Raw genomic sequence first — 22016 nt, forward strand, 5'->3', positions numbered from 1 at the left:
CCAGAGATCAAATTGCCAACATCTGCTGGATCATGGAAAAAGCAAGAGAGTTCCAGAAAAACATCTACTTCTGCTTTATTGACTATGCCAAAGCCTTTGACTGTGTGGATCACAATAAACTGTGGAAAATTCTGAAAGAGATGGGAATACCAGACCACCTGACCTGCCTCTTGAGAAATTTGTATGCAGGTCAGGAAGCAATAGTTAGAACTGGACATGGAACAACAGACTGGTTCCAAATAGGAAAAGGAGTACGTCAAGGCTGTGTATTGTCACCTTGCTTATTTAACTTATATGCAGAGTACATCATGAGAAATGCTGGGCTGGAAGAAGCCCAAGCTGGAATCAAGATTGCCGGGAGAAGTATCAATAACCTGAGATATGCAGATGACACCACCCTTATGGCAGAAAGTGAAGAGGAATGAAAAAGCCTCTTGATGAAAGAGGAGAGTGAAAAAGTTGGCTTAAAGCTCAACATTCAGAAAACGAAGATCATGGAATCTGGTCCCATCACTTCATGGGAAATAGATGGGGAAACAGTGGAAACAGTGTCAGACTTTATTTTGGGGGGCTCCAAAATCACTGCAGATGGTGACTGCAGCCATGAAATTAAAAGACGCTTTCTCCTTGGAAGGAAAGTTATGACCAACCTAGATAGCATATTAAAAAGCAGAGACATTACTTTGCCAACAAAGGTCCGTCTAATCAAGGCTATGGTTTTTCCAGTGGTCATGTATGGATGTGAAAGCTAGAGTGTGAAGAAAGCTGAGTGCCGAAGAATTGATGCTTTTGATCTATGGTGCTGGAGAAGACTCTTTCGAGTCCCTTGGACTGCAAGGAGATCCAACCAGTCCATTCTGAAGGAGATCAGTCCTGAGTGTTCATTGGAAGAACTGATGCTGAGGCTGAAACCCCAATACTTTGGCCACCTGATGCGAAGAGTTGACTTATTGGAAAAGACCCTGATGCTGGGAGGGATTGGGGGCAGGAGGAGAAGGAGACGACAGAGGATGAGATGGCTGGATGGCATCACCGACTCGATGCACATGAGTTTGGGTGAACTCCAGGAGGTGGTGATGGACAGGGAGGCCTGGTGTGCTGCGATTCATGGGGTCGCAGAGAGTCTGACACGACTGAGCGACTGAACTGGACTGAACTGAAGTGTATGGGTATCTTAATTCCAAACTTCAAGTTTAATCCCTTTTGATAACTGTAACTTTGTTTTCAAAATCTGTGAATCTTTTTCTGTTTTGTAAATAAGTTCATTTATATCATTTTTTAACCTTTGGAAAATGTTAAGGATTATAGGTAATCACATATTTTTTTCATATTCCTGAGGTCATCCAGAGGCACAGTCAGCATGAGTTTTGCCTTATTTCCTGAAATGCACTCACACACACAAAATCAAAGCCAGCACCTCACTCTTCAGCATTAGCTGTAGATGCTGTCTTTCCTTTCCTGTGTTTGCATTAACGAGTATGTCAAAGCCATGCAAATGGTTCTGAAGAAATATGTTGGTTGAGCAATGGTCTGTACTATAGAAGTGTTCACTAAACATTGAACAAGGTCAGTGAAAACTTAGGAATTACTCTTATCTTTTGGAAAGGACCCGGATGCTAGGAAAGATTGAGGGCAGGAGGGGAAGGGGGTGACAGAGGATGAGATGGTTGGACGGCGTCACCGACTCAAATGGACATGAGTTTGAGCAAAGTCTAGAAAATAGCAAAGGACAGGGAAGCCTGGCCTGCTGCAGTCCTTGGGGTCTCAAAGAGTCAGACACGACTGAGCAACTGAACAAGAACAACTTCCCTTTTGGAAGGACGCCTAGAACCACAAGAGCTGTCCTACTTTTCTGGGGTTCAGCCTGGGACCACAGAAGACTTGCAACAGCGCAGAGTCTTTGCTGATGCTGTGACAGAGATGAGGGATCAACCCGCCTCGCTCCTGACTGCGAGTGCCCCGCCTGGCTTTTTCTTTGTCTTGAGGCATGCAGGATGGAGAAGCCCACAAAGCTTGGAGTTCATCCACAGCGTGTGTTTTCTCCCTGATGACCTGCCAGATCCTTTCCAGACAGAGCTTGGGAGGTGTCCAGAGACCTTCACTGAAAGCTGCAGGTGTCTCTTTGGAAGGGTTTTGACTCAAGCGAAACAGTGTTGGTTTTGTGGTTGATGCCAAGAGATAGATTACACTCCCTGAAATCAAGACTTAACAACAGAGCTGTCATCGAGTTCTTTCTCTGAGGCTCACAGGCTCGCTGCCTGGCTGGTGAGGGAGAAACTGTCTTGTCTGTGTAACACGTGCCGCAGGTGTGACTCTCACAGGTGCACACTCGCTGATCCAAATATGTAATCCTGTCCCCGTATCTCAGGGTTGCCATTCTCCTGTGTAGAATGGACTTCACTCTTGCCCATTCATGGTAAACCATGCTTTGTTGTTGTTTAGACACTAAATTGTGTCCGACTCTTTTGTGACCCCCCTTGGACTGTAGCCCACCAGGCTCCTCTGTCCATGGGATTTCCCAGGCACGAATACTGGAGTTGGTTGCCATTTCCTTCTCCAGGGGATCTTCCCCACCCAGAGATCGAACCCATGTCTCCTGCATTGGCAGGCATATTCTTTACCACAGAGCCACCTGGGAAGCCCCCCAAACCATGCATGTGGATCTTTAAAATTATCGTTGTTTTCTTAGTCAATTTAGGGTTTTTTTGCCTTTCTTCCTCTCTGTTAGCTGGGTCCTAAGTTACAGAAAGTCATTAGGGAGTAGACAGGGAGGAGCCACTGGTCCTCAGTCATCACCTGTGTTATGGATTGAATGTTTGAGTCCACCTAAAATTCATATGTTGGAGTCCTAACCCCCAGTGAGGTGGTATTTGGAGTTGGGGCCTTTGGGAGGTGATCAGTGCGAGATGAGGTCATAAGGCTGGGGCTTCCATAATGGGATTAATGTCCTCATAAGAAGAAGAGGAGACACCAGAACCATCTCTCCACCTTTTGAGGACACAGTGAGAAGTGACTGTCTTCATTCCAGGAAGAGAACCAGTACCTGGAACCGAAACAGTGGCACCTTGATCTTGGACTTCCAGGCACTAGAATCTGAGAATTAACTTCTGTGGTCTAAGCCCCCAGTCTGTGGAATTTTGTTACAGCAACCTGAGCTGACTGATACATCTGTTCATGTTGGCACTTACATCATTCCATCTGGTTGCCAGGGTTTAGGGATGCAGGGAGGGACTGAGGGATGGAGGGATGGAGGGCTAACAATTCCAGGGACACCCTTGGGGTGATGAAACTGCCCTGTATCGACTGTGGTGGTGGTTACACAAGTCTACACGTGTGATAAAATTGCATAGAATTTACTACACACACACACAAATGCATATAAAACTGGTGAAATCTGAGCAAGTCTATGGGTTGGACCAATGACAGTTTCCCTGATTTTGACCTTATGCTATCATTATGTGAGATGTTACCAACAGAGAAGTCAAGTGGAAGGTACATGGACCTGATGTTTTATTTTTACAATTTCCTGTGAATCCATAACCATCTCAAAACAAAAGTTGAAAAAAGAAAGTTTATTGTACCCTACGTCTTTGGGACTCTAGGTGGAGGAAGAGGTAGGGAGAGAAGGGAAGGTTTTTTCCTGCTGTTCATCTGTGTGTGGGGGGTGTGGTCATTTTGTACCTCCTTTTACCATTGAAAGTGAAACTCCCTCAGTCATGTCGGACTCTTTGCAACCCCATGAACTGTAGCCAGCCAGACTCCTCTGTCCATGGGATTCTCCAAGTAAGAATATTGGAGTGGGTACCCATTTCCTTCTCCAGGGGATCTTCCCGACCAAGGGAAAGAACACAGGTCTGCTGCATTGCAGGCAGATTCTTTACCTCTGAGCCACCAGGGATGCCCCCCTCTGGCCGTAGTCACCACCTTTATTTTTTATCTTTCTTATCAAAAATGAACAAAATCATTCTTTCTTGGCTTACTCTTATCAATGAGGCATGACATCATATCTAATACAGAACACTGTTGGCCAATGAAATCCTACTATATGGGATTATTTCTTAGCTCTGCCACTGATTATGTCATTTATCTTTCTAGTGGAGTATCTTAAAAAAAAAAATATATATATATATATAGTCATGCTTTTACCATCATTTAAATGAAATACCAGTGTCATGCTAAGACTCATGATTCTATCATGAGTCATGCTAAGAGAACTTTGTAACTGAATGCAAGACGTACAGCCAACTTGTCTCACTTAATGCAACCACTTGCCAGTTGACGCTGAGTGTTGTACACATGGCTTCTTTCTTCCTCAGGGCAATCTCTCACACACAGATAAAAAGGTGACTTCAGGATGGCGAGGTCCTTCGCCAGGTGACAGAGTTGGAAATGGTGGAGCTAAGAAGTCATAAATCCATGACCATCTGACCCTCAGAACAGCTCCGTAGCTGGTATTTCCTCACAAGGCTTCTGTGCTTTTGTTGACTATTCCACCTTGGAAGTGAAAGTGAAAGTCGGTCAGTCGTGTCCTACTCTTTGCGATCCCACGGACTACACAGTCTGTGGAATTCTCCAGGCCAGAATACTGGTGTGGGCAGCTGTTCTCTTCTCCAGGGGATCTTCCCAACCCAGGGATCGAAGCCAGGTCTCCCAAATGGCAGGCAGATTCTTAACTAGCTGAGCCACAAGGAAAGCCATCTTTGCTACACTCTAAAATTTTAAAGTCATGAAATACATCATTGAAAATGCCACCAATTATGTAGTATGATCTTGGAATGGACTTTCCTTTTATTTTTATACTGCCGTGATTTTACCATTTTTTCAATAGGAATACCATTATATCCCCCTTGTACCAAGACTCTTGTTGAGATAATGTCATCACAACAGGGAAGTATCATTTGCTATGATGTGTTTGTATTACTGGAGAAGGAAATGGCAATCCACTCCAGTATTCTTGCCTTGAGAATCCTATAGACAGAGGAGTCCATGGGGTCACAAAGAGTCAGACATGACTGAGTGACCAACGCACACATTTATATTATACATCGATGATGTTTATCCCTGACGGATGCTCCGTGAGCATCTGAACTGGTTTCCTGTGGCTGCTATGATAGATGACCGCAAACTTAGTGGCATTAATGGCGCAAATGCAGTCTCTTAAAGCTCTGAGAGTCTGAACAGGGTGGACAGGGCTGTATTTCTCCTGGGGCTGCGGGGGAGAATTGTTTCCTTGTCTTCTCCAGATTCCGGGGGTAAATGGGGCTGCCCTGTCTCACGGGCCCACATCCTTCCAGCCTCTGCTCCCAGCCTCATGCCTCCTCTCTGACCCTGACCCGTCATCCTCCACTTTGTCTTACAGGGATCCCAGTGATCACCTTGGGTCTACCCAGATAACCTGGGATAATGTCCTCATCTCAAGATCACTTAATCTCGGCTGCAAAATCCCTTTTGCCAGGTAAGTTACACATTCACAGGTCCTGGGGATTCAGATCTGAAGATCTTTGGGGCTCTTATTTATCCTACCACACCATCAGAAGGCTTCCTTGGTACTCTCCCTGGTGGCTCAGCAGTAAAGAATCCATCTGCCAGTGCAGGCGACAGAGATTTGATCCATGGGTCAGAAGATCCCCTGGAGAAGTAAATGGCAACCCACTCCAGTATTCTTGCCTGGAGAATCTCATGGACAGAGGACTGGCGAGCTCCAGTCCATGGGATCACAAAGAGTTGGACACAACTGAGTGACTGAAGAACAACAACAACCCAAAGCCTGTGCTTTTCACTTCCAAGGAGAGAGGAGAGATGTGTCTTCTACAAAGGCTCTTTCTGCAGACACCCCAAGATCAAGAACAAAATGATACATCATACCATGCTGCAAGATGTGTGCTGCCCACAGGCGGGTCTTAGGGAGATGCATCCCCACCCCACTTCTGTGCCCCCTCAGCCATCACCTCCTCCAGGGCCGATGCTGGAAAGACTGAGGTCAGGGACCTCTTTGGGGAAGGTTGCTGGGGGTCTCTGGCACCTCCCCACCCCAAGAGGCTGGCTGAAGCCATCTATGAGGGGAGAGGGCAGACTGAGGGGTCAGCTATATGTGGTCCGTGCACGTGGACACATTCTCAGGAGGTATGGGCATACCTTGGAGGCGGCTGGTCTGGGATCACTTGCTTTCCATGCATGGAGAAACACTCAATAGGACCCAGTGGAGGGACCACAAGGCAGGAGGCCAGCAGTTGAGCATCTTCAGACAGACAGGCCTCTGCCAAGGCACTTGCACCTGGAGGTAACCCCAGCGGAGCGCACGCTGAGTCACTTCAGTACTCTTGACTCTTTGCGACCCCATGGACTGTAGCCCGCCAGGCTCCCCTGTCCTTGGGCTTCTCCGGGCAAGAGGAGACTGGAGTGGGTAGCCATTTACTCTTCCAGGGGATCTTCCTGACCCAGGGAGTAAACCTCAGTCTCTTATGTCTCCTGCATTGGAGTGGGTAGCCATTTACTCTTCCAGGGGATCTTCCTGACCCAGGGAGTAAACCTCAGTCTCTTATGTCTCCTGCATTGGCGAGTTCTTTACCATTAGTGCCACGTGGGAAGCCCCGGGAAAGCATGCCAGCAGCCTATTCAGAAGGGAAACCAAACCAGCCCCCTCCCAGAGTTCTCCCCCCACCCCTGCCTCAGCCAGGATACTGGTGTATAGAAGGTATTTTCGTGAATGCCGCTTGCTCGACTGGCTGATTATTTATAGTACGTACTTATCCACTGCTTCCGTTTCATAAGTGCAGCTTCTGAATAAGACTTAGAAGTGAATCTGTCCTCTGTATTCATAAGTTTTATGTGTTGTATGTCGGAATCAGTAGTTTTAATGTGTGGTGAAGCCATTGTTTTTGAAGGGAACGCTGCATAGTTGACTCTGGTGATATTAGGTGTGTGGCTATGCAATGCCACTAAAGTAGAGCTCCTGTGATTATTCTAGAATGACACAGGAGTTCCTGTCTACCTACTGCCTGGTCAATGTTTTACTTTAAAGTTCTTGGTCCCCTATTTTGCACAAGGACCATTTTGTTGTTGTCATTTAGTTGCTAGGTCATGTCTGACTCTTTTTTGACCTCATGGACAGGGGCCCACCAGGGTTTTCTGTCCATGGGATTTCCCAGGCAAGAATACTGGAAGGGTTGCCATTTCCTTCTCTGGGGGATCTTCCTGGCCCAGGGATCGAACTTGTGTCTCTTGCATTGCAGGCAGATTCCTTACCGCTGGGCCAGCAAGGAAACCCACAAAGACCATTGTTGTTGTTCAGTCACTCAGTCATGTTTGACTCATCTCACACGACTCTTCACCATCTCCCAGAGCTTGCTCAAACTCATGTGCACTGAGTCGGTGATGCCATCCAACCATCCTGTCCTCTGTCATCTTCTTATCTTCCTGCCTTCAATCTTCCCCAGCATCAGTTCAGTCTCAGTCATTTCCAATTCTTTGTGACCCCATGGACTGCAGCACGCCAGGCTTCCCTGTCCATCACCAAGTCCTGAAGCTTGTTCAAACTCATGTCCATCAAGTCGGTGATGCCATCCAACCATCTCATCTTCTGTCGTCCCCTTCTCTCGCCTTCAATCTTTCCCAGCATCAGGGTCTTTTCCAATGAGTCAGTTCTTCGCATCAGGTGGCCAAATTATTGGAGTTTCAGCCAAAGTCCTGGAGTTTCAGCCAATGCCAAAGAATGTTCAAACTACCACACAATTGCACTCATCTCACACACTAGCAAAGTAATGCTCAAAATTCTCCAAGCAAGGCTTCAACAGTCCATGAACCATGAACTTCCAGATGTTCAAGCTGGATTTAGAAAAGGCAGAGGAACCAGAGATCAAATTGCCAACATCCACTGGATCATCGAAAAAAGCGAGAGAGTTCCAGAAAAACAGCTACTTCTGCTTTATTGACTACGCCAAAGCCTTTGACTCTGTGGATCACAACAAACAGTGAAAAATTCTTAAAGAGATGGGAATACCAGACCACCTGACCTGCCTCCTGAGAAATCTGTATGTAGGTCAAGAAGCAACAGTTAGAACTGGACATGGAACAACAGACTGATTCTAAATGGGGAAAGGAGTACGTCAAGGTTGTATATTGTCACCCTGCCTATTTAACTTATATGCAGAGTATATCATGTGAAATGCTGGGCTGGATGAAGCACAAGCTGGAATCAAGATTGTCAGGAGAAATATCAATAACCTCAGATATGCAGATGACACCACCCTTGCGGCAGAAAGTGAAGAATTAAAGAACCTCTTGATGAAAGTGAAAAAGTTGGCTTAAAACTCAACATTCAGAAAACTAAGATCTTGGCATCTGGACCCATCACTTCATGGCAAATAAATGGGGAAACAATGGAAACAGTGAGAGACTTTATTTTGGGAGGCTCCAAAATCACTGCAGATGGTGACTTCAGCCATGAAATTAAAAGACACTTGCTGCAGTCCAGCACTGAGTGGTTCTTCGGATCATGTCTGGTGGCTCCGCGGATTATAACAGAGAACATGGCGGCCCAGAGGGAATGGACCCCGATGGTGTCATCGAGAGCAACTGGAATGAGATTGTTGATAACTTTGATGATATGAACTTAAAGGAGTCTCTTCTTCGGGGCATCTATGCTTATGGTTTTGAGAAGCCATCAGCTATTCAGCAGAGAGCTATTATTCCATGTATTAAAGATCCAAAAGGTATTTCTGGCACTTGGAGATTACATGGGAGCAACTTGTCATGCCTGCATTGGTGGAACAAATGTTCGAAATGAAATGCAAAAACTGCAGGCTGAAGCACCACATATTGTTGTTGGAACACCAGGGAGAGTGTTTGATATGTTAAACAGAAGATATCTCTCTCCAAAATGGATCATAATGTTCGTTTTGGATGAAGCAGATGAAATGCTGAGCCGAGGGTTTAAGGATCAAATCTATGAGATTTTCCAAAAATTAAATACTAGTATTCAGGTGGTGTTGCTTTCTGCCACAATGCCAACGGATGTGTTGGAAGTGACCAAAAAATTCATGAGAGATCCAATTCGAATTTTGGTGAAAAAGGAAGAATTGACCCTTGAAGGAATCAAACAGTTTTATATTAATGTTGAAAGAGAGGAATGGAAGTTGGATACACTTTGTGACTTGTACGAGACACTGACAATTACACAGGCTGTTTTTTTTCTCAATACAAGGCGCAAGGTCGACTGGCTCACAGAGAAAATGCATGCCAGGGACTTCACAGTTTCTGCCCTGCATGGTGACATGGACCAGAAAGAAAGAGATGTTATCATGAGGGAATTTCGATCAGGGTCAAGCCGTGTTCTGATCACTACTGACCTGTTGGCTCGTGGAATTGATGTGCAACAAGTGTCATTGGTTATAAACTATGATCTACCTACCAATCGTGAAAATTACATTCACAGAATTGGCAGAGGGGGTCGATTTGGGAGGAAAGGTGTGGCTATAAACTTTGTTACTGAAGAAGACAAGAGGATTCTTCGTGACATTGAGACTTTCTACAATACTACAGTGGAGGAAATGCCAATGAATGTGGCCGATCTTATTTAATTCCTGGGATGAGATAGTTTTGAATGCAGTGCTCGCTGTTGCTGAATAGGCGATCACAATGTGCATTGTGCTTCTTTCGTTGGGAATATTTGAATCTTGTCTCAATGCTCATAACGGATCAGAAATACAGATTTTGATAGCAAAGCGATATTAGTCGTGAGCTCTTGTGAGGAAAGTCATTGGCTTTATCCTCTTTAGAGTTAGACTGTTGGGGTGGGTATAAAAGATGGGGTCTGTAAAATCTTTCCTAGAAATTTATTTCCTAGTTCTGTAGAAATGGTTGTATTAGATGTTCTCTATCATTTAATAATATACTTGTGGACTAAAAGATATAAGTGCTGTATAAAATCAGCCAATTATGTTAAACTAGCATATCTGCCTTTATTGTGTTTGTCATTAGCCTGAATAGAAAGGCCTTTAAAATTGATTTTTTTTTAGCATTTGAATGCATCTTGTTTGGTATTATATTTATTCAATAAAGTATTTAATTAGTGCTAAGTGTGAACTGGACCCTGTTGCTAAGCCCCAGTAAGCAATCATCCTAGGTAGGGTTAAACCCCCAGTAAAATTGCCATATTGCACATGTCTTAATGAAGTTTGAATGTTAAATAAATTGTATATTCACTTAAAAAATAAAATAAAATAAAAGACACTTGCTCCTTGGAAGTAAAGCTATGACCAACCTAGACAGCATATTAAAAAGCAGAGATTATTACTTTGCCAACAAAGGTCCGTCTAGTCAAAGTTATGATTTTTCCAGTAGTCATGTATGGATGTGAGAGTTGGACTATAAAGAAAGCTGAATGCTGAAGAATTTATGCTTTTGAACTGTGGTGTTGAAGAAGACTCTTGAGAGTCCTTTGAACTGCAAGGAGATCCATCCAGTCAATCCTAATGGAAATCAGTCCTGAATATTCGTTGGAAGGACTGATGCTGAAGCTGAAACTCCCAGCATCAGGGTCGTTTCTTATAAGTCAGCACTTCACATCAGGTGGCCAAAGTACTGGAGCTTCAGCTTCAGCATCAGTCCTTCCAATGAATATTCAGGATCGATTTCCTTAGGATTGACTGGTTTGATCTCCTTGCAGTCCAAGGGAATCTCAAGAGTCTTCTCCAACAAGGATGGGTGTATCAGCTCAAAATAGGTGAGCACCTTGCGCCATCTAGTGGAATTACACAAAAAACATTTCCAGTGATTTGTTCAATTGCTTAGCAGCATCTGACTCCTTAGGACCCCATGGACTGCAGCATGCCAGCCTTCCCTGTCCTCCACTATCTCCTGGAGTTTGATCAAATTCATGTCCATTGAGTCGGTGATGCTGTCTAACCATCTAATCCTCAGCCGCTCCCTTCTCCTTTTGCCTTCAATCTTTCCCAGCAGCAGGGGCTTTTCCAGTGATTTACTGACCTGGATTTGCAGACCCACACCATTTAAAAGCCACTTTGGATACACTTAGGGATCACAGTAAAGACAGAAACTTTGAATAAAACCGGAATCTTTCCCCCACTAAGCAACAGCTCTAAAATCATTCTTTCAGACTCTCCCAGCCTTGTGCCCCCGATTCTGTACAGCAGCTTTGTATTAAAAATACCGCGCCCCCACCACGTGTCCTAGAAGAGACCACCCTGCTTATCATAGGATCTCAGAGATTTCCTTCCTTCACTATGTGATGCAGCGGCTTCTGGCAAAGTCAGCAGCGCTGCTGGCTGCCCAAGGGCAGCTTCAGGGCATGATGGAAAATGCAGATTCCTGAGGCCTGCTCACCTCTTGTCAGTTGCACACTTTGCTGTTGACGTAAATGCTGTTTGAATGTGCTGTTCCATGCATGGTACAAGGGCCTCCCCAAATTTCTGCAAATTCTATGTCTCATTCTTATGGTAGCATCTGCTTTTCATCTTGCTGAACCCCCAGTCTCGGTTCTACCTTTCCTCTGCTGGTTTTTTTGGTACCAAAACGCAGCTTCCTCCTACTTCCTGGCATAGAAAGTGAAAGTGAAAGTATCAGTCACTCAGTGGTGCCCAGATTTCTGTGACTCTACGGACTAGGGTCCACCAAGCTCCTCTGTCCGTGGAATTTTCCAGGCAAGAATACTGGAGTGGGTAGCCATTCCCTTCTCCAGGGGATCTCCCCAACCCAGGGACTGAACCCAGATCTCCTGCATTGTAGGCAGATTCTTTACCATCTGAGGCTTGAGAAAGACTGCTTTCCCAGTCCCACTGAAATGAAGCCTGGCTGTGTGCCTTCCTCTGGCCAGTGAACTGTGGACGGAAATGACATATGTCATTTCCAGACATAAACATCTAAATAATGTACTCTTCCTCACTTTTCCATTCTCTCCACCACAGCCTCCCAGCAGGGTTGGTCTTGTTCATTTTCCTGCCACAGAGACTGGCTGCCTGCCCGGCTCCATCCAGCTTACAGATTCTTTGCCTGGCTTCTGAATTTTCCCTCTGTTGTGCTTTGGTATCTACATAGAACTATAACCCCATAATGAACCTCCTCTTTGGCCAGGGGGCTTCAAACTTGGATGCTGTCATACCCATTCCATCTTCTCATTTTTGTGCAGCTCTTTTCCTAAATTATGTATAGCATTATGTTCTCATATGACCCAGTTTTCAAATCTCTAACAATCCTGACTACTGTCCAGTAGTTTATCTCTAATTTTTTAGAGTCCCTCATGCTATTTCGTTCAGAATTGAATGCAATTTTCCAGGTAGAGTCTACACTGGAGAATGCCCTGACCCTTTACTGCAATTTACTTTTGCCTATCAAGATGTCTTTGAATTCTCAACCTGTCTTCCAAAATATTAGGCACCCTTTCCAACAACTTGTTGTCTCAAATTTTGTCCAGCATTTCGTTCAAGTCTACTTCAAGTATATATTTGTTTGTTTTGTTTTTTCAATCAGCGTTATTACTGAGGTATAACATATTCATAGGAGAAGGAAATGGCAACCCACTCCAGTGTTCTTGCCTGGGAACTCTCGTGGATGAAGGAGCCTGTTGGGCTGCAGTCCATGGGGTCACAAAGAGTCGGAAATGACTGAGAGACTAAAGAACAACAGTGTGTATACAATACAATTCACCAATTTTAAGTGTGTAGTTGGATAAATTTTGACAGATATATAGAGTTGTATAATCATACCACGGTCATGATATAGTCATGATGTTTCCACGTCGTAAAGTTAGCACCCCCTTTGCTGCTAATCCCCTTCTACGTCAAGTTTCTTTTATTTGAACAGGTTCCGTGAGTTTTACAATTCTTTTTCTCACCACAAAATCTATTCCTTCATGTTAACATAAATCTACTCATAAGAGCTTTTCTGCTTGGGTTTGTTCAGACAACAGGTTCTGTAATGAATGCTTGGAAAGCTCATTTGTTTTCATTTTCCACCTCGTCCATGATAAGCATATTAGAATCCATTTGTGCTTATAAGAACTCTGGGTCTCCAGTGTAGAAACTTTGGGATAAAAAGAACTGAAGTTAGTTCAATCAAGCACTGTATAATCAGCGATCCTTTAGGCAGGGCAGGAAATGGCTCTTTGCCTTCCCCAAACTCACAAATCAAGGGGGAAAGTTAGGCTATGATACATGATCGTGTTAATGGATTGTGTGTGTGTTACCAGCCCCTGGCTCTGCTGACAGGAAGGATGGCCCTTCGGTGCCTGGCCAGGCTTGGGCCCTCACCTATGGTTTGGCCTCCAGTCAACGCCAGCACTCACCTGAAGGTGGCTTGGTCCCTCCTGCTTCCTGACCCTTGAGAAGGTCTTTACAGCACTCATGGCTTCCCGTGGTCTTCAAATCCCCTTCTGCCTCCTGTGCACCCGCCTCCTAGGACTTCGGACCTCAGGCTGGCCTGCTTTGCCTTCTCTCGCCCATCCACCCCCTGAATCCCACTCTGATTCATCACCCCGTGTGCCTCCCGCCCTGTTCCTGCCTTGCAGAGTCTAAGGAGCCTTAGTCATCAAACCCCTTCCACACACATAGAACCTTGTCAGACTGCTCCCTTTTCTAGTTATTAAACCCTCTTTTGAATGGTTTCATTCACTCAGGCTTCTTTTTTTTTTTAATTTTTTCAAAATAAAATCAACCTCAAGGGCCTTCCCTGGTGGTCCAGTGGTTGAGACTTCATCTTCCAATCCTGGGGTTGCAGGTTCGATCCCTGGCCGGGGAACTAAGATCCCACATACCTCAAAAAACAGAAACATAAAACAGAAAGAGTATTGTAACAAATTCAGTAAAGACATTGAAAATGGTCCACACTGAAAAAAACGTTAATAAAATAAATAAATAGAAATAAAATCAACCTCAAGCTCCGAAACCTATAATGTATAGCATCTAAAGGTCTTCTGTTTTGGAAATGGAGGGAACCCAATGGGAATCCTTTACAAGCTGTTTCTCTGAAACTTCTTTTGGTTCCCTTGGCCCTTAGTCTGGGCCAAGACGTGGTTAATTTGAGTTAGTGCAGTGCAGCCTTATTACCATCACATTTCTCCTGGGTTTATTTTCCTCTTAATCCATTGCTTGTGCTCCTCCTTCTGGCTGATGGTCCCATTCTAAGGAAGAGCCAAGGTAAATAAACTCCTGGTTGACTTTACTCTATTTTCCCTGGCTTCAGGCCTAGTGTTCTTCATTTTTTCCCATGTGCTCCAGACATCGTTTTATTTTTATTTGATTTTACTTTTTAAACAAAGACTAATTTTTAGGGGAGGGGGGAGTGCAGCATGTGTGATCTTAGTTCACTAACCAGGGACTGAACCCGAGCCTCCTGCATCAGAAGCACAGAGTCTTAACCAGTGAACCACTAGCGAAGTCCCCCAGACATAGTTTTAAAGGTGCGTTTTGGTGTTGGGATCTCTTGATTTATTCCTACTGTATAGCACAGGGAACTCTACTCAGTACACTCTGATAACTTTATGGGAAAAGAATCTGAAAAAGAATCAGATAACTGAATCCTTCTGCTGTGTACCTCCAACTAACACAACATCATTGTGTGAGAGTTGGACCATAAAGAAGGTTGAGCACCGAAGAACTGATGCTTTTGAACTGTGGTGTTGGAGAAGACTCTTGAGAAATCCTTGGCCTGCAAGGAGATCAAACCAGTCCGTCCTAAAGGAAATCAACTCTGAATGTTCATTGGAAGGACTTATGCTGAAGCTGAAGCTCTAATACTTTGGCCACCTGATGCCAAGAACTGGCTCATTGGGAAAGACCCTGATGCTGAGAAAGATTGAAGGCAGGAGGAGAAGGGGACGACAAAGGATGAGATGGTTGGATGGCATCACTGACTCAGTGGACATGAGTTTGAGCAAACTCCAGGAGATGGTGAAGGACACGGAAGCCTGGCGTGCTGCAGTCCATGCGGTTGCAAAGAGTTGGACATGACTGAGCAACTGAACAGCACAACACTGTAAATCAACTATGCTCCAATATAAAATTAAAAAAATTTTTAAAGTATGACGCGTCACACACTCTAACTTTGTATTTTTGGCTCATGCAAGCTCTATCCAATTTCTAACATTTTTCTTCTGAAATTTATATTCTGTCCCAAAATTACAGTAACCCACACTTATGCTTGTTGTTGTTCAGTCGTTCAGTCGTGTATGTCTCTTTGCGACCCCAGGGACCAAAGCAATCTTGATTCCAGCTTGTGCTTCATTCAGCCTGGCATTTCGCATAATGTATTCTTCATATAAGTTAAATAAGCAGGGTGACAGTATACAGCCTTGACACACTCCTTTCTCAATTTAGAACCAGTCTGTTATTCCAAGTCCAGTTCTAACTGTTGCTTCTTGACCTAGATACAGGTTTCTCAGGAGGCAGGTAAGGAGGTCTGGTATTCCCATCTCTAAGAATTTTTCACAGTTGTGATCCACACAGTGAAAGGCTTTAGCATAGTCAATAAAGAAGCAATAGATGTTCTTCTGGAATTCTCTTGCTTTTTCTATGATCCAACAGGTATTGGCAATTTGATCTCTGGTTCCTCTGCCTTTTCTAAATCCAGGTTGAGCATCCGAAAGTTCTCAGTTCACGTACTGTTGAAGCCTTGCTTGGAGAATTTTGAGCATTATTTTGCTAGTGTGAGAGATGAGTGCAATTGTGTGGTAGTTTGAACATTCTTTGGTATTGCCTTTCCTTTGGGATTGGAATGAAAACTGACCTTTTCGAGTCCTATGGCCACTGCTGAGTTTTCCAAATTTGTTGGCGTATTGAGTGCAGCACTTTCCAAGCATCATCTTTCAGGATTTGAAAGAGCTCAGCTGGAGTTCCATCCCCTCCACCAGCTTTGTTATCCTTAGTGATGCTTCCTAAGGCCCACTTGACTTCGCACTCCAGGATGTCTGGCTCTAGGTGAGTGTTCATACCATAGTGGTTGTCTGGGCCATTAAGATCTTTTTTGTAGAGTTCTTCTGTGTATTCTTGCCACCGCTTCTTAATATCTTCTGCTTCTGCCCTTTATTGTGCCCATCTTTGCATAAAATGTTCCCTAGGTATCTCTAATTTTCTTGAAGAGATCTCTAGGCTTTCCCATTCTATTGTTTTCCTCTATTTCTTTGCATTATTCACTTAGGAAGGCTTTCTTATCTCTCCTTGCTATTCTTTGAACTCTGCATTCAGACGGGTGTATTTTTTGAGAAGAAAAAAGACCTGACAGAATGATATAGTAGCGTCTTGAGAAATTTAAAAAAAATAATCCTTGAAGAACCTAATGCAAAATATCTTAACCTGACTATCATAAAAAAAGGCATCTAAGTTCAAAGACATGTAGAAAGCAGACCTGGTCCATATCACACCCCATCTGAACAAGCAGGTAAGGATCGGATACAGCTATTTGTAAGTTATATCACCTTTTGACTTCAGACTTTTAAAAGTATACTCTTTCACAACGGTAGAAATAAAACTGGATTTTGTAATTGTGTGATGGTTATTGCAACACCATTATCTAAGCTACCAAAACTTACACTCAGAGCCACAAACCCAAGTGTATCGATGTTCCTGAGAATTCTCTTTGGGCAATAAATGAGTTATTCTTTTATTTAAACATTATGAAATGTACTGAATTTTTTTTCTCTTAGATTTCCTACCGATTCTCACATTTATGGAAGTGAATATTCCTGCAGCATTTGTGGTAGCGATTTCCATGTAAATCCAGACTGTGTAAGTAACAATGGAAGGTACCAATGGATACCTTCCATTCACCGGTGACAGCCACCCAGGCCCAAGGCTAGTGGAAGGAGCCCAGGTGAGGACCCCATGACCTGAGTACACACCTGCCCTGGTAGGGAGCCTGGCACTTCTGGATGGCAAGAGAGATCAAACGTGGTGAGTTTTTTTTCATGACCTTGGAATCTGGAGATAGGTCATCAGCATAAAAAGAGAAGCCTGGCTCAGGCTGCTCTTAGCTTGACTTGTCCTAAGGTCGTTCCAAATACCAGATTACAGTCATCAAGAGGAACTGATCAATGGAAGGGGCCAGAATTTTGGAACTCATACTTAACATTTGCAAAACGTGCAGTAAGGTCTGAATAGTCATTATCTCAGCGGGGGATGCAAAGCTGTGATGGAACTTTTCCGTGAGGGCCGGGTTGAAGCACCCACTTGGCTGGGAGCTCCCCCAGCCCAGCCTGCACACAAGGGAGGGAAGGAGTGGTTTTCTCACTTCCAGCATCCAGAAGATACATCTTCCCAGAGAGTATAGCACCGTGCAATTTCTAAGGCCGAAGGGAAAACCTGGGCAGAAAAATAGAGGCAACTCTCAGTTGCATCCTCTGTGATTGTATTTTACGCTCCAGGCAGGTTTTCTTTGGCTGTTTAGAACAGTAGCAGTAGTGACGCAAGTACAGGACAGCCACTCGCTCTGTGCCAGCACCTAATCTCATTCGTTCTTGGTCTGCTCTTCCTCCCTGCTGCGCTATGACATGACGGTATAGCCCCATTTTACCGGTGAAGAAACTGATTTACAGAGAGAGGCAATCTCCCACTACAGTCACTGGTCTAGTAAGAGACAGACTCTAGGTTTTGAAGATGGTGTCGTGTCCCTTTGGGGCTTCCCATGCGGCTCAGCTTAAGAATCTGCCTGCTAATGCAGGAGACTTGGGTTCATTACCGGAGTCGGGAAAAATCCTCGAGGAGGAAATGGCAACCCACTCCAGTATTCCTGCCTGGGAAATCTCATGGACAGAGGAGCCTGGTGGGCTACAGTCCTTGATGACACAAAGAGTCAGACACGACTGAGCACATCATGTTCCATTATTGGGAACTAAATAGCTTGATGCAAAAATATTTTGAAAAGGACAACGCATGAAAGGAAAGAGTTATTACTTTGGGGCCAGATCACCTTCCAAGAGTGGTTCAAGTCAGTGTTGATCCTTAAGGGTCAGTTATGTTCAAAGGCACTGTGGTGACTGCTGTATACAGTGCCAGGCACAGAGTAGGCTATCTATGAAGGCTGGGTTTTTTAGTTTATTGAAATATAGTTGATTTACAGTGTTGGGTTAGTTTCTGCTGTATGGCAAGGTGATTTAGTTACACACATATATATATTATTTTTCCATTATGATTTATTACAGGATATTGAATATAGTTCCCCATGCTCTACATGGGACCTTGATGTTTATCCATCCTATAGGTAATAGTTTTCGTCTGCTGACCCCAAGCTCCCAATCCATCCCTCCCCCTCCTTTTCCCCCTTGGTAACCACACATCTGTTTTCTATGTCTCTGAGTCAGTTTCTGTTTCGTAGACAAGTTTGTTTGTGTCACAGTTTAGATTCCACATATAAGTGATATCATATGGTATTTGTCTTTCTCCGTAAAGAACAGTGGATGAAGGTGTGGTGGTCTCTGCACTTGAGAAAATGTGGCAGGGCATGGAGTTGTGTGCTGCAGATATGCCCCCAATGACACGCGTGATGAATGTCAGCCGGAGGAATCCGTAGCATGTTGGTGACAGAAGTCGCAATGAAGATGACCTTTGAAAGGGGGATGTGATGCTGATAGATGGACATTGGAGCAGAAGGTGGGATTTGCAGGCAAGGGAGCTCTGTCGGGGAAGCCCTTGGATGAACGGTTTGGAGCTGAGTAAATTGTCTGGCTTTGTGGGGTGTAGGGCTTCCCTGGTAGCTCAGTTGGTAAAGAATCCACCTGCAATGCAGGAGACCCCAGTTCGATTCCTGGGTCAGGAAGATCTGCTGGAGAAGGGATAGGCCACCCACTGCAGTATTCCTGGGCTTCCCTTATGGCTCAGCTGGTAAAGAATCTGCCTTCAATGCTTGAGATCTGGGTTCAGTCCCTGGGTTGGGAAAATCCCCTGGAGAAGGGAACAGCTACCCACTCCAGTATTCTGGCCTAGAGAATTCCATGGACTATATAGTCCATAGGGTCGAAAAGAGTCGGACAGGACTGAGTGACTTTCACTTTGTGGTGTGTAGGTCACCTGGAGATCAGGCTGAAGGTAGTGGATTGACCACTGTGAAGTCACTTTTGGCTGGATCTTCTATAGGAAGAGAGTGGAGACTCTGGAGCAGGGAGTAACTGCTTCAGAGCAGCACCTGGGTGCTGTGTTCAGCCATGGTGTGAGGGTGATGGATTCAGAAACTGTAGCCAAGGCATCCTCTAGAAAACACTGCTAGCATTCCAGAAAATTAGTGAATGTGATGACAGTGGGAATGGAGAGGAAGTGGAATCCAGATCAACTGGTACGTTCCCAGAAATGCTTACCACGTTCACTCTTAGCTGAGACCAAGCATTTGGGGGGCGGGGAGCGGGGTGTGTGTGTAAATTCACTACCAAAGTCATGCAGTACATGCTTAACAAAACCAAATCAGTACTATCTGGGGTCTGACCCCACGTCATCTTCACTTATAGCAAACGCTGCTCTGTCTTCAACTAATAGATTTATCTGGTTAGCTTAGACCTCTATTTTACTTAAACAAAAATAGGTGGTGTGTAAAACAAGTGATTTTCTTTGTTCTGCCAAGGTTACCTGTATTCCTTGCTGAAAATATTTTAACTGACTTGGAATCGGTTTTCTTTGCTCTTTAAATTGTTTTTTAAATGTTTAATTGTGAAATATCACAGAGGAAAATTTAAAATATACTTGTTTAATGGAAGCAAGCCAAGTGTTCACGGCAGAATGAATGGATAAAGAAAATATGATATATACATACAGTAGGTGATTATATTCAGCCTTTTTTTTTTATGTGGACCACTTTTTTTGATGTCTTTATTGAATTTGTTACAATATTGCTTCTGTTTGATGTTTTGTCTTTTTTTGGATCTTAGCTCCCTGACCAGGGATCAAATCTGCTTTGAAAGGCGAAGTCTTAACCACTTGGACTGCCAGGGACGTCTGATAAATAAAGAAGGAAATCCTGATGTAAATGACAACATGAATACACCTTGAGGACGTTATGCTAAGTTAAATAAGCCAGTCACAAAAGGACAAATACTGGATGATTCCACTTACATGAGGTATGTAAGGTGATCGTACTCATAGGAAAAACAAGTAGTAGGTGGTTGCCAGGAGCTGGGGCCAGGCAGAATGGAGAATTATTGTTTACTGGGGACAGGGTTTTAGTTTTGCTAGATGAACAATTTCTAGAGAGAGGCACTTCACAACAACGTGCACGTAGTTAATAATCTTAGATTTAATTCTCTTCTTTCTTTTATTATTATTTGCTCTAACGTCTGTCTTAACCCAATACCATCTTTGTAACCCCCATTTTCAAGTATTTAGAAAAAATAAGATAGATTTTAATGCAATCTCAACTTTCAGTCTGCTTTTGTCCCTTGGAGATAAAATGTAAATCTTAAGAGACAGCATAAAGTTGAACTTTTTAAAAAAAATCAGTAAACCTTCATAATCTTACAGATACATTTAATCCATTTGCATTTATAGTACATTTGAAGCAACACTCCCAGTTATTTTGGGCACGTGCTTGGATTTAACAAATTTGTAGTTTTTTAAAGATCATCTTGCGTTATTTGAATGTCAGTTTATCTTCTTTGGCATGGTTTTTTATTTTCTCTTTCCACTTGCCTTGTTTTTGAAATAAACTTTAAGCCGTGTCCCTTTAAAGCAAACCAGAAGACAATCTCAGAAAAGTGATGTGTTTGTCCTGGGTTCACTGCAATCCACGCGGTGAGTGTCAGGGCCATGGAAAGCAGCCGAGTCTGGTCGGTACCGATCTGGTAGAAACAGCCCTACGTCACAGGTCACACGGGTCATCACAGACTTCCTGTTTTCATGGGGTGCAAGTTCCCTTGTGTTAGTGAACTTTTAGAGAAATTATTTCAGCAGCAGCTCCCTGACCAGGTGCTGGATCAAACAACTTTGGACAGAAAGGCGGTAGTTCCATCCTGGTAAAGGAAACTGCCAGAAAAGACATGGGAGCTGGCCAGACTGGGGTCCACAGCCTGGCTGTGTGCAAGCAGATATCTGGAGTAGAGGCTCAAGAAACAGTTTCATCAAATAGACTGGTCACCCAGCTTGGGGACCACAGGTAAACTTTAGTGTAAATTCACACCCGGAACCCCGATCCCAGGGAGGAAACCCAGGGCGCCTCTCCCGGCACCTACTGAACTTTGATTCTCAACCTTGAATCAAGTCCCCACTTGCTGACTGTGAGATGGGGAATCAATTACCGAATCTTCTTTTCCGCCATTGTGAATGGAGATAAATGTAGTACACACCTGATATGGCTCTTTTATAGTTGAAAAGTAAAGGACTAAAGTTAATGCAAGTAAAAGAGACTGATACCACAGAGAACTTCATGAATCCTAGTTATCATTGTTACTAGGATTCCTGACCGTGAGCAGGAAGGGATTCCAGGCTGGGCTGTCCCTGGTTCTGGGACTAGGGGGAGCTGATTTTCCACCGACCTGAGTGAGGCTGACTGGAAGCAGTGGGAACAGACTCTGTTCTCTTCATCAAAGATGTTCCCAAAGTTTCCTCGCTGCAGGGCGTGCCTCCCACACTGCTTCTCACCCAGTTCTTTCATGAAATAGGTTCTCGGTAATCAAAGGGAGACGGAAAAACGCATTGCTCATGAGTGCTTTGCTCAGAAACTCTGGGGTTTCTTCTCCTCCTTTCCCTAAATTCCTCCTGCTTTCACTTTAGGCTTTTGTTTCCAGAAACTTTTTAACTTTAGGTTTTTCCCATCTGACTCAATTTCTCGGAAAAGTTCCTCACCTGGTCTTTCAAAGAGGATGACACTGACCTTTAGATCTCTTTGATTTTAAGATGAACAGAAATCAGCGGAAAGGGAAAAAAAAAAAATACCGCACATCCATCTGACCCTGACATGCTCTTACAGCCCAGGGACTGCCTCTGGCTTGGCTGTTTGAATAACCTCTGGGCATCTGATCCACCCCCAGAGCTTAAGTTTGAACTCCAGAACAAATATTTGTCTGGTTTGGAGCAAAGTTTGAGAGCTCT

General features: G+C 44.1%; 1 pseudogene across 1 annotated transcript; it reads left to right on the forward strand.

Moving 5' to 3' along the window:
• Positions 1-8449: 8449 nt before the first annotated feature.
• On the forward strand, positions 8450-10205 carry LOC113903663 (annotated as a pseudogene). The gene has a single exon (XR_003514232.1). The product of XR_003514232.1 is annotated as a eukaryotic initiation factor 4A-II pseudogene (transcript).
• Positions 10206-22016: the final 11811 nt, after the last annotated feature.

Source organism: Bos indicus x Bos taurus, chromosome 13 (assembly GCF_003369695.1).
Source record: "Bos indicus x Bos taurus breed Angus x Brahman F1 hybrid chromosome 13, Bos_hybrid_MaternalHap_v2.0, whole genome shotgun sequence".
Taxonomy (NCBI): domain Eukaryota; kingdom Metazoa; phylum Chordata; class Mammalia; order Artiodactyla; family Bovidae; genus Bos; species Bos indicus x Bos taurus.